Source organism: Eurosta solidaginis, chromosome 4, assembly GCF_040869045.1.
Source record: "Eurosta solidaginis isolate ZX-2024a chromosome 4, ASM4086904v1, whole genome shotgun sequence".
In the NCBI taxonomy this organism is placed as follows: Eukaryota; Metazoa; Arthropoda; class Insecta; order Diptera; family Tephritidae; genus Eurosta; species Eurosta solidaginis.
In genome coordinates, this window is record NC_090322.1 from 55,693,733 (window position 1) to 55,705,390 (window position 11,658).

An 11,658-nucleotide genomic window follows, 5' to 3' on the forward strand; every position below is an offset into this window, starting at 1 on the left:
CCAACACGTAGAGGACCGTAAATCTTTTGAAGAACTTTTCACTCTAAAACTTTCAGAGCCGTCTCATCTGCTGTTGTCAAGGTCCATGCTTCTGCACCATACTATAGCAGGAGAGAGAACTTTATTTTCAATTGTCCACCAATTTTTTCCTAGGCGGTGGTACGAAGTGCTTTAGAGATATGTCCCCACTGCTCCTGCATTCCGTCGGGCTGACTTGTGATTTCAGAAAGCGGGTGTGAAAGTCGAATTGCGAAATCAGCGGCAGTATGTTGCGATTGCAAACTTTCGACATCTAATTGTCCTTGTGCTTTTTGTTCCTTGGTTTTGGCCGCGCAAAAGTGGGTGCGTATTTGGCTGCGACGAAATATGATCCGAGTCGATGTCAGGTCTCCGGAACGTGCGCACATCTAAAGCACTGGAGCCATGTCGTCCGTCTATCACACATGGTCGATCTGACTGGCGAGTATTTCGATCTGCGGACATCCATGTAGCTTGCCGTATATTTTTACTATGTACCTTGTGCTGGATATGACATGTTTCGAGCGCCGACGAAGTCGATATCACTACTGAGATGAAATATCAGTATAATTAAGTTACATATCGCAAGGGTGTTAAATTTCTTGTTACCATTCGACTGTTACCATTCGCCATCGCCAACGCGTAGAGGTCCATAAATCTTTCGAAGAACTTTTCTCTCGAAAACTCCCAAAGTCGCTTCATCTGCTGTTGTCACGGTCCATGCCTCTGCCCCATATAGCAGGACGGGTACGATAAGTGACTTGTAGAGTATGATTTTCGTTCGCCGAGAGAGGACTTTAATTTTCAATTGCCTACCTAATCCAATGTAGCATTTATTGACAATATTGATTCTTCGCTGGATTTCAGTGCTGATGTTGTTGCTAGTGTTGATGCTGGTTCCCAAATAAACGAAGTCTTTTACTATTTCGAAATTATGGCTGCCAACAGTAGCGTGGTTGCCAAGGCGCGTATGCGCTGACTCTTTGCTCGATGACAGCAAGTACTTTGTTTTGTCCTCATTCACCATCAAACCCATCTTTACCGCTTATTTTTCCAGTTTGGAGTAAGCAGAACTAACAGCGCGGGTGTTTAGGTAAATGATATCAATGTCATCAGCATATGCCAGTAATTGCACGCTTTTATAGTATATTGTTCCAGTACGGTTAAGTTCTGCAGCTAGTATAATTTTCTCCAGCATCAAATTAAAGAAATCGCACGTTAGGGGGTCACCCTGTCTGAAACCTCGTTTAGTTTCGAACGGCTCCGAGAGGTCCTTCCCAATTCGTCATTTTGCACAGCCATATAAGTTTTGGGGGAAACCAAATTCAGACATAGCGGCATATAGGCAGCTCCTTTTCGTGCTGTCGGATGCGGCTTTAAAGTCGACGAAGAGGTGATGTGTGTCGACTCTTTTTTCACGGGTTTTTTTCCAAGATTTGACGCATTGTGAAAATCTGGTCGATGGTAGATTTACCAGGTCTGAAGCCGCACTGATAAGGTCCCATCAGCCGGTTACCGGTGGGCTTCAATTTTTCGCACAATACACTTGAAAGGACCTTATATGCGATATTAAGAAGGCTGATTCCACGATAGTTGGTGGTGCATTTTGCAGTATCCCCCTTCTTGTGGACTGGGCAAAGAACACTTAGATTCCAATCTTCGGGCATGCACTCGTCCGCCCATATTTTGCTAAGAAGCTGCAGCATGCGCCTTACCAACTCCTCGCCGACGTACTTGAATAGATCCGCAGGCAATCCATCAGCGCCCACGGCCTTGTTGTTTTTCAATCTGGTTATTGCTATTATAACTTCGTCATGATCGGGCGGGGGGACATATATTCCATCATCATCGATTGCGGGATCGGGTTCTTCATCTCTGTGCGGTGAATCGCTGCCTCCATTTAGAAGAACAGAGAAGTGTACCCTCCATAATCTAAGCACTCTCTGGACATCAGTTACAAGGTCGCCGTTTTCGTTCCTACAGGAGTTTGCCCCGGTCGTTAAACCTTCCGTCTGTCACCGTATTTTTTGTAAAATTTTCGGGGGTTATTCCTGGTGGCTAGCAGCTCCAGCTCCTCGCACCCACGCCTTTCTGCTTCTGATTTTTTCTTCCTGAAAAGGCGTCTCGCTTCCCTTTTCAACTCACGATATCGCTCACACACTCCTCTTGTTGCGCTCGCTTTAAACGTAGCCCTGTAGGCAACGTCTTTTCTTTCGATTGCAACGCGGCATTCTTGATCGTACTAGTTGTTTTTTCGTGGCCGCCGGTAACCAATTTTTTCCTCGGCGGCAGTACGAAGTGCTTTGGAGATGTGCTCCCACTGCTCCTGTATTCCTTCAGGCTGAGTTGTGCTCTCAGAGAGCAGGTGTGAGAGTCGAGTTGCGAAATCATTGGCAGTCTGTTGTGATTGAAGCTTTTCGACGTCTAGCTTTCCTTGTGTTTTTGTTCCTTGGTTTTAGCCGCACTGAGGCGGGTGCGTATTTTGGCTGCAACGAGATAATGGTCCGAGTCGATGTTAGGTCTTGGGATCGTACGCACATCTAACACACTGGAGGCATGCCGTCCGTCTATCGCAACGTGATCGATCTGTTTGCGAGTATTTCGACCAGGAGACAGCCATGTATTTTGATGTATCTTTTTATGCATGAACCTCGTGCTGGATATGACCATGTTTCGAGCACCGGCAAAGTCAATCAGCCTCAGTCCGTTAGGAGCTCTGCTCAGCTGAGTATAAAAATACAAAAGGTTTACAAAGCGTTTTAAAAATGATATTTTCATATAAATTTTATTTTTTAACATCTTTGTAAATCTTCTTTTTTTTATGAATAGAAATGATTATTAATTACGCCGTAGTAAACAAATAAATATGTAAGTGTTCCTTGCAGTGTATTGTAGTTTTAAATTTGTCTGCGGACGGGGCGTATGAGTAACATTTTCATAACTGAATACTGAAAGATTATTGTCACTATTTATCTGTACCTAGTATTCCTTCGATACCACCTTGCACTCGATACCTGTACTCATTTAAGGGGATCAAGAAAAGTTTTTGATACCAAGAAAGTATCAAAGTACTCGATTCAACACCCAAGTCCGCCGGTTTGACATTTCCTAAAGTTGGCGGCCCTATCCCAAACTAGTCCCTTGGAGCCAATCACATTGATTATAGCCTATCAACCAAGTTTATATCACCTACACGTTACGGCTCCTTTTACAAATGTGAATACGTAGGCACATATTTTAACCAGGTTAGGCTTTGTCCAACGCAAGAACACTCAAAGTGGTGAAGCAAAAGCTTTTCCAAGACAGTCGAACTAATGACCGTGTGTGCCACTACCCTAACGTAGTGGACAGTCGAACTAGTCTGAAAGCTGAAGTTACGCGGTAATCCATAATGAGCTCTTATATCATAACGCCGGAAATCAGCAGTTAACATGTTATACTTAGCTAAGCAGAGCTCACAGAGTATATTAATTTTGTTCGCATAACGGAACCCCGTAACGGCATAAACTAATCGAGATAGATATACACTTCTATATATCAAAATGATCTGGGCGAAAAAAGAAAGTCATTTAGCCATGTCCGACCGTCCGCCTGTCCGTAAACACGATAACTTGAGTCAATTTTGAGGTATCTTAATGAAATTTGGTATGTAAGTTCCTGGGCACTTTTGGAAATAAACCAAATATGTATTTATTTTATTTAAAAAATTTATTTTTATTTATTTTTGAGTTTTAATATTTTAATACTAATTATAATTTTAATTTTTTTGAAGTATTCAAAAATTTTCAAATTTAAACGAAAACTTAATTAAAAATTATTTTAAAAATTAAAGTACAAAGTAGTTAACTCTATATTTACTCCCCCTATAGGTTAAATTAAACTATATATTTTTAAAATGTTATTTATTATTTATTTAAACTTTTTATATTAATATTGATATTCAAAATTTATAAATACACTGATATTAAAATTTTCTTTATGAAATAATATTCAAAAATAAAGTAATTCAAAAAATAAAATACAAAAATAAAGTATATTTAAATAAAGTAGATAACTCTACAGCACGCATCTCAGATCGCTATTTAAAATGAACGAAATCGGACTATAGCCTCGCCCACTTTTTCGATATCGAAAATTTCGAAAAACCGTAAAAGTGCGATAATTCATTACCAAAGACGGATAAAGCGATGAAACTTGGTAGGTGGGTTGACCTTATGACGCAGAATAGAAAATTAGTAAAATTTTGGGCAATGGTCGTGGCACCGCCCACTTTTAAAAGAAGATAATTTAAAAGTTTTAAAAGATGTAATTTGGCAGCTGAGTATATAATGTTTATTTATTATATAATGTTCGGTTACACCCGAACTTAGCCTTCCTTACTTGTTTCAACTTAAAATCGGCCGGCTTTCATTCTAAAATATCGTTTTAATTTAACGAAGACTATTGAAATCAATGTTGTGAACACAAACGTCTGCAAACTTTGGTCTACATTTTAAAAATTTTATCCAGGGTCCTTGTAAAATTTTAATTATGTAGATGCGCCGAGGATTATACGATTTTAACCCATGATTTCTAGGGCGGCATCCTTGGCCGAATAGTCACTCCCTAACGTTTCAAATTGTTTCTTTCGTGTAGCTCAGCAGCATAGCTCGACAAAAACATCCGTCAGAAAGTCTTCGGCACAACACCTAGAGATTCTAGGAAAGTGACGTCGATGAAGATATGAGTTCCAAGTCGCAGTCGCAGGAGGCGTGGTAGAGACTGGTGGTCGGGATTGCTACTGCGCACGTCGAGAATTGTAGCTCTTGGAAACAGCCGAAAAAACTGAAGTCGTTTTTTGGCGCGATCAACAATAAGCCAGCGTTGATGCTAATCGTTAAAACTGTGCCACGAGAGTCATGATTATTAGTAGATAATTGACAGCAACCATAAGTCGTCTTTGTGCGTGACCGCCACAAATGATTGTGTTCGCGACGATTATTAGGAGTTAACCCCAGGCGAAACTACGCTTTGCACTAGATATACAGACAAAAGTGTGGCTATTTTATGTATCTCTATTTCTATAATCTTCCCGCAAGGAGCTACTCCTGAAAATTTTTGAACGGTCTGCGAGATTTTGAGGCAAAAACCCTGGATCTTTCAAATGAAACATTTTTTTATAAGTTTGCGAGGTTATACGACTTACGAAGTTTGCGAAGGATTTGCGACCTTTAAATAAGTTGCGCTATTGCATTATGGTAAACGTAAAACAAAGTTTAGTTAAGTCTATGCCCATTTACCCTCACTATATCAGGCACCTTCCGTTTGTGTAAGAACTTAGCCGAACTCCAAACCGCTCGACTATGGGGCTGAGCAATTGTCGCTCCATATGAGGGGGCAAGATGTCGGTGACCATGAGCTTCCAACCTTCTTATTCAGGATGTTATGCGTAACGTGCCAGCCAGGGGCATTTTAATGTATTGATGACATTTAACATTAGGCCACTGAGCACCAAAATGAATTCAAAACTTCACAACTAAAGGATGATTCGGCCGCGTATAACGATGATTGTGCAGTCACTGCGCTCGGCAAAATAACGGTTTGCCAGCCCGGACAAAGAACTAACGTTAGGACGGGAAAGGAGAACTCTCTTACAATACCGGGCAGCATTAAAAATTATACAGCGCTTGGGTGCAGTGGTCGATCTCATCCACTGCTAAGGTGAGCACTTGGAATGGGCCGAGAGACAGTGGAAGAAAACAAAAACTTTGCTAAGAGCAATCCCCAATTTTTCATCGAAGAGCAAGGAGGCCCGAATGGGCGGTAAAAACTTTTGCCAAGTTAAAAACGCCGGATAGAGGTGGGATATTTCCTGCTTGCAGATGGTAGATCAAAAGTTTGTAATTGTTCAGAACAGTTTTCAAAGTTTGCTCGAGTAATCTTTATACCGAAAGCGAGAAAAACCTGTTACCTTCAACCGAAAACTATAAAAATATGAATGAAACATTGTTCTCTTCAGGCTAGCATGCTTACTCCCAAGGTTAATCAGTCGATACAGCATTGCATAGGGTGGTCATGAATATAGAGAAAGCCACGAATATGCTTTAGGTGTTTTCCTGGACGTGGAAGAGCAATCAAGGTAGACTGTCCTTTGAGGTACATCCGTCGCAGTATTGTAATAAATGCTGTGGACATTGATCGTCAACTAATTGCTTAGGTAGAGTACCACTCAAACTCACTGCGTATGCAGACGACGTTTCAGTCATCACAAGTGACAGATGTCTGCCAACAATCAGCTCCTTCATGGACCATGCGTTTCGGGATGTATATTCCTAGTCATCTTAAGTGGGATTACGCTGAAAAACTCCGATCTAATATTATTTACCAGAAAATATAAGGTCCCAAATTGGACTAGGCCGAATAGCTTCCCAAGGTAGTCGGTTCTATGTACCGGAGCGACTCGGGATTTTTCCCGACCAAGGACTGTAATTTCAGTGTAACCCCATTTAATTTGTTGCGTTCCTCCCACAAATTGTCATCCTTCCAGCAGCTCCTTGCAGCAGGACTGCTCCATATTCTCTTGCTCCGGGAAGGTATCGAATCCAATCCGGGTCCGTCTCCTAACCCCTGTCCTGAGAAATGGTTTTGCTGCATCTGCCGGAAAAGAATTTTTTAGGACGGTCATACTCTGTTCAGTGTGTCTCGTGTAAGGGATGGTTGCATCGGACAGGTTGTTCTGGGCTTGATCCCAAAACCCGACGTCCACGTAACTTTTATAAATCTTTTGTGGCTCCTTGCTGTTCACGCCCAAGGGCGCCCAATGCAGCTCCTGCCTTGGGTGGTGCCACTTTCCTAGATGTGCTGGCAACCCCCGACGGGTTTCATCGCGCCATGTTGCCAGGTCGCAAACCCAAATCATCCGGGTACCCCAATGCTTGCCCAAGGACGCCCAGTCCCAGGGCCACAACAGCAATTGCGTCCTGGCCTTCCGCAACCCAGGCGTAGTCACCCGTCACTTACCCCTAGAGTGGCGACGTCTCCCCCTATGCACTTCAGAATTCTGCAGTTAAACTGTAATGGACTAACTGGGAAGATTACGGAGATAGTCGATTTCATGAAGCGGCACAACATCCGCATTGCTGCGATTCAAGAGACTAATCTTACAGCAAGATCTGCATTTCAGACCTGCTCTGGGTATAATGTCCACAGAAAAGATCGCGAGAGCGGAAATGGAGGCGGCCTCGCGTTTATCATACACCACTCTGTGCAATATTATATATTTGATCCTGGCATCGACCGCAGGGACAATGTCTTAGAACGTCAAGGCCTATCTGTCCGGTCAGGCGATGCAAACCTAGAAATCATCAACATCTACTTCCCTCCTGCCACCTGTTGCCCCAGTGGATACCGCCCTAATATCAGAGCCTTACTCACTGGCAACAATCGCATTATCTTACGCGATTTCAATGCCCATCACGATCTATGGCATTCAAATTTGCGGGCGGACAGTAGGGTGAGATGTTGGCGGATCAAATAGAAGAAACGACGTTCTGCACAATAAACGGAGACGCCCCCACACGTATGGTAGGAAGCTGTCACAGTTCGCCAGATATCTCAATCGTGAGCGCAGAACTCGTAAACTGCGTCAACTGGCAGCCGATGGTAACATTGGCATCCGACCATCTGCCTATACTTATTTCGCTCGAGCGTACCGCCGACTTCATCGTCACCGAAAAACGCACTTTCATAAACTTCAAAAAAGGAGTGGGAAGAATATAAATCTTATACAGACAACCACTTTGCTGCCCTCCCTATCCCGACTGATGCCCGCCAAGGGGAGCGTGCCTTCCGCAAGGTCATTGAATCCGCCTCGGCACGTTTCATTCCCGCCGGGAGAATTCCCGAAATCCGGCCCCACTTCCCGGCGGAGGTCGCAAACTTAGCGAGAGAACGTGACGTTATAAGACAGCTTGATCCAGGCGACCCCCAAATAAGGGATATAAACCAACGTATCAGATTGCTTGTGGATGAACACAAGCGGGCGAAATGGGAGGAGCACCTAAGAGGTTGTAACCTCTCTACCGGTGTGGGTAAACTTTGGTCCACCGTAAAGTCCCTATCGAATCCGACTAAGCACAAAGACAAAGTTTCCATCGCCTTTGGCGACAAAGTGCTGTCGGATGCGAAAAAATGCGCGAGCGCTTTCTGCCGACAATATATAATGGCTTTCTACGGTCGACAAAGATAGACGGAGGGCAAACAGACACGCACATAAACACAAATTCAGCGCGTCACCAATCACCATCACCGCTAAAGAGGTTGAGGACGCCATTGGTCGCGCTAAACCATCCAAAGCAGTGGACCCAGAGGGCATAGTCATGCCGGTGCTTAAAAGCCTAGGGAAAGAGGGTTTCAAATATTTAGCGCATGTCTTCAACCTTTGTTATACCCGAGAAATGGAAAATGGGCAAGGTGGTCCCGCTACTAAAGCCTGGTAAACCAACTAACCTAACATAGGAGAGTCGTATCGTCCGATATCTCTGCGATCGCCAGTAGCTAAAACACTTGAAGCCATTTTGCTCCCTTATTTCCAAGCAAATTTGCAGCTAGCCTTTCATCAGCATGGCTTCAGAAAACTCCATAGCACTACCACCGCGCTAAATGCCATTAGCACCCAGATAAATTGCGGCTTAAATCAAAACCCCCACCATAGAACAGTACTCGTAGCGCTAGACCTATCAAAAGCTTTTGATACCGTCAACCATGGCTCGTTACTGCAAGACCTGGAAGGGTTTACCTTTCCCCCATGTCTTAAAAGGTGGACCGCAAATTATCTGGGTGGTCGGCAGGCATCGGTGCAATTTAGAAACGAAACATCAAAACCACGAAGAATTAAACAAGGGGTGCCACAGGGTGGTGTCCTATCCCCACTTTTGTTTAATTTCTACATATCTAAGCTACCTTCGCCACCAGAAGGAGTTACTATTGTTTTCTACGCCGATGACTGCACAATAATGGCCACAGGCCCAGTCCCACAGATCGATAAGCTATGCAATAAAATAAACGGCTACCTCCCTGATCTCACCAGTTTTTTCGCCTCGCGAAACCTGGCATTATCACCGACTAAATCTTCCGCGACCTTATTTACAACATGGACGTCCCAAATGTCGACCATTTTGAACATCCACGTCGATGGCACTACGCTACCGACTGTCCTACACCCCAAAATCTTGGGTGTGACGTTTGATTAGGATCTACATTTTGGTGAGCACGCAGCCGCAATTGTTCCGAGAATTCAGAGCCGTAACAAAATCCTCAAATCCCTCGCTGGCAGTACCTGGGGAAAAGATAAAGAAACGCTCATGACTACATACAAAGCAATTAGCCAACCGATTGCGTGCTACGCGTCACCCATATGGTCGCCAAACCTAAAAATTACCCACTGGAAGAAGCTACAGGCCTGCCAAAATACTGCTCTCAGAATTGCCACGGGCTGTCTTCTTATGTCCCCAGAACACCATCTGCATAATGACGCGAGAATACTCCCCATCAGGGAGAGAAATGAGATGCTGACCAAACAGTTCCTATTGAATACCCAGAAACCTGAGCATCCCAACAGACATCTGATTGATGAACCAGCACCGCCTAGGGGCTTAAGGAGTCATCTCCGCAAGCACTTTGAGGAAATACGGCACCTGAGAACCCAGCCGTATGAAGCGAAAAAACACAAGCAGGTCCTTGGTGAACTCCACAAACAGGCGTCGGACCTTTATGCCGGGAATTGCCCGGTGAATCCAGTACTCAAAGAAAAGTATCCAAAACTCGCGGAAGAGGAACGCATACTCCCCAGGGAAACGCGTGTCACTCTAGCTCAACTTCGTTCTGGATACTGTAACAGGTTAAACTCTTACCTATCCAGAATCAACCCCGACATACAAAATGTATGCCCCGCTTGCAACGTGTCCCCACATGACACCAACCATCTCTTTAATTGTAATGTGGAACCAACGCCTCTAACACCCCTTTCCATATGGTCCACCCCTGTTGAATCAGCAAGTTTCCTTTGACTCCCGTTAGAGGATATTGATGACAATTTGTGATCGGTCGCGGCTGTTAGGTGGGGCGAAGCACTGCTACAACAACAACAACTAGGCCGAATCTGGGAGGGAACCCCTACAAAAGTACAGCACAAAATATTTAGGAATTATACTAAATATTTAGCTGTCATGAAAACTCAATCTAGGTTTAATGTGGTCATATAAATCTATCCCGAGAACTAGAGTGCCTTTATAGTGCTTGTTACAGAAACGTACCGGATCTATTTGCGGCAAAGGACCATCAACATCGATAACACTCCCTAAAACCTTCGGGGAGCGTCTTTATCGTTAATACAACAACAACATCCGGCAGAGGACTATCAGCTCAATAAGACTCCTTAAAACCTTCGGGGAGTGCTTCTATCCTTAAAACAATAAAAAGGCTTAAGTCCTTGATTGCAGGCCGCATAGCAGTGTAGGGTCATCTAATATAGGGCGGCGCCGTGCCTGAGCTTCAAAAGAGATATTGGAGCCACAATAGAGTCGGATGGTTGGGGCAAGGTCGGTGAAACCATTCACGTGCATAACGACGGTTGGTGGATCCAGAAATATGTACATCATACGGGCGGTCAGATCACTGCAGTGTCTTTCAGGCAGAAATTAAGCTGCAACCGCGTTAATTTTTATATTAAAAGTCAGGCGGCCATGAAGACAATAATCTCACGCAGTACTTCATAAAGAAATGTCCTGGAATGCCAACAAGCATTGGAGAGACTTCGATCAGGCCGGACCCTACAACTATACCGGGTTCCCGGTCATAAAGGGATAGAAAGTAACGAAAAGACTGATGAATTGGAAAAGGAGGTCGCTGACTGGCTGAATTGACGGTATAAGTCCCAATCTGTTTGGAAGTAATCAAAAGGGACAGGAGTTGCATATCGTTGGCTTATTGTGAAAATGTGCTAAGTCACTTTTTACGAAAAAAACTGAATAATTTTTGAAATAACCTTTTTTTCAAAACTGTGAATGAGGATAGCTTAATTGCAATGCTTGTGAGTGTAGAAGCTTTGAAAAAGATAAATAAAAAATCATGTATGCTAACCCAGCAGTTATTTTATGACTTAGCACAATTTCCTCACTCAAAACAAATTTTTTCTCCTGACTTAGCACTTTTTACTCAATATGTTTCCCCATTACTCCTCTCCTTTAATGATTGAGATATGACACTAAAACTATATATTTCACAAAAAATACTATTTATTTGTCAAATTATTTCTAACTATGGGCGTCCACCGTGGTGTGATGGTAGCGTGCTCCGCCTACCACACCGAGGGCCCTGGGTTCACACCCCGGGAAAAGCAACATCAAAATTTTAGAAATAAGGTCGCCCCTCGGAAGTGTTTGGCAAGCACTCCGAGTTTATTTCTGCCATGAAAAGCTCTCAGTGAAAGCTCATCTGCCTCGCAGATGCCGTTCGGAGTCGGCATAAAACAAGTAGGTCCCGTCACGCCATTTTGTAGGAAAAATTAAAAAACAAGGAGGACGACGTAAATTGGAAGAGAAGCTCGGCCTAAAATCTCTTCGAAGGTTATCGCGCCTTACATTTATTTATTTATTTTATTTC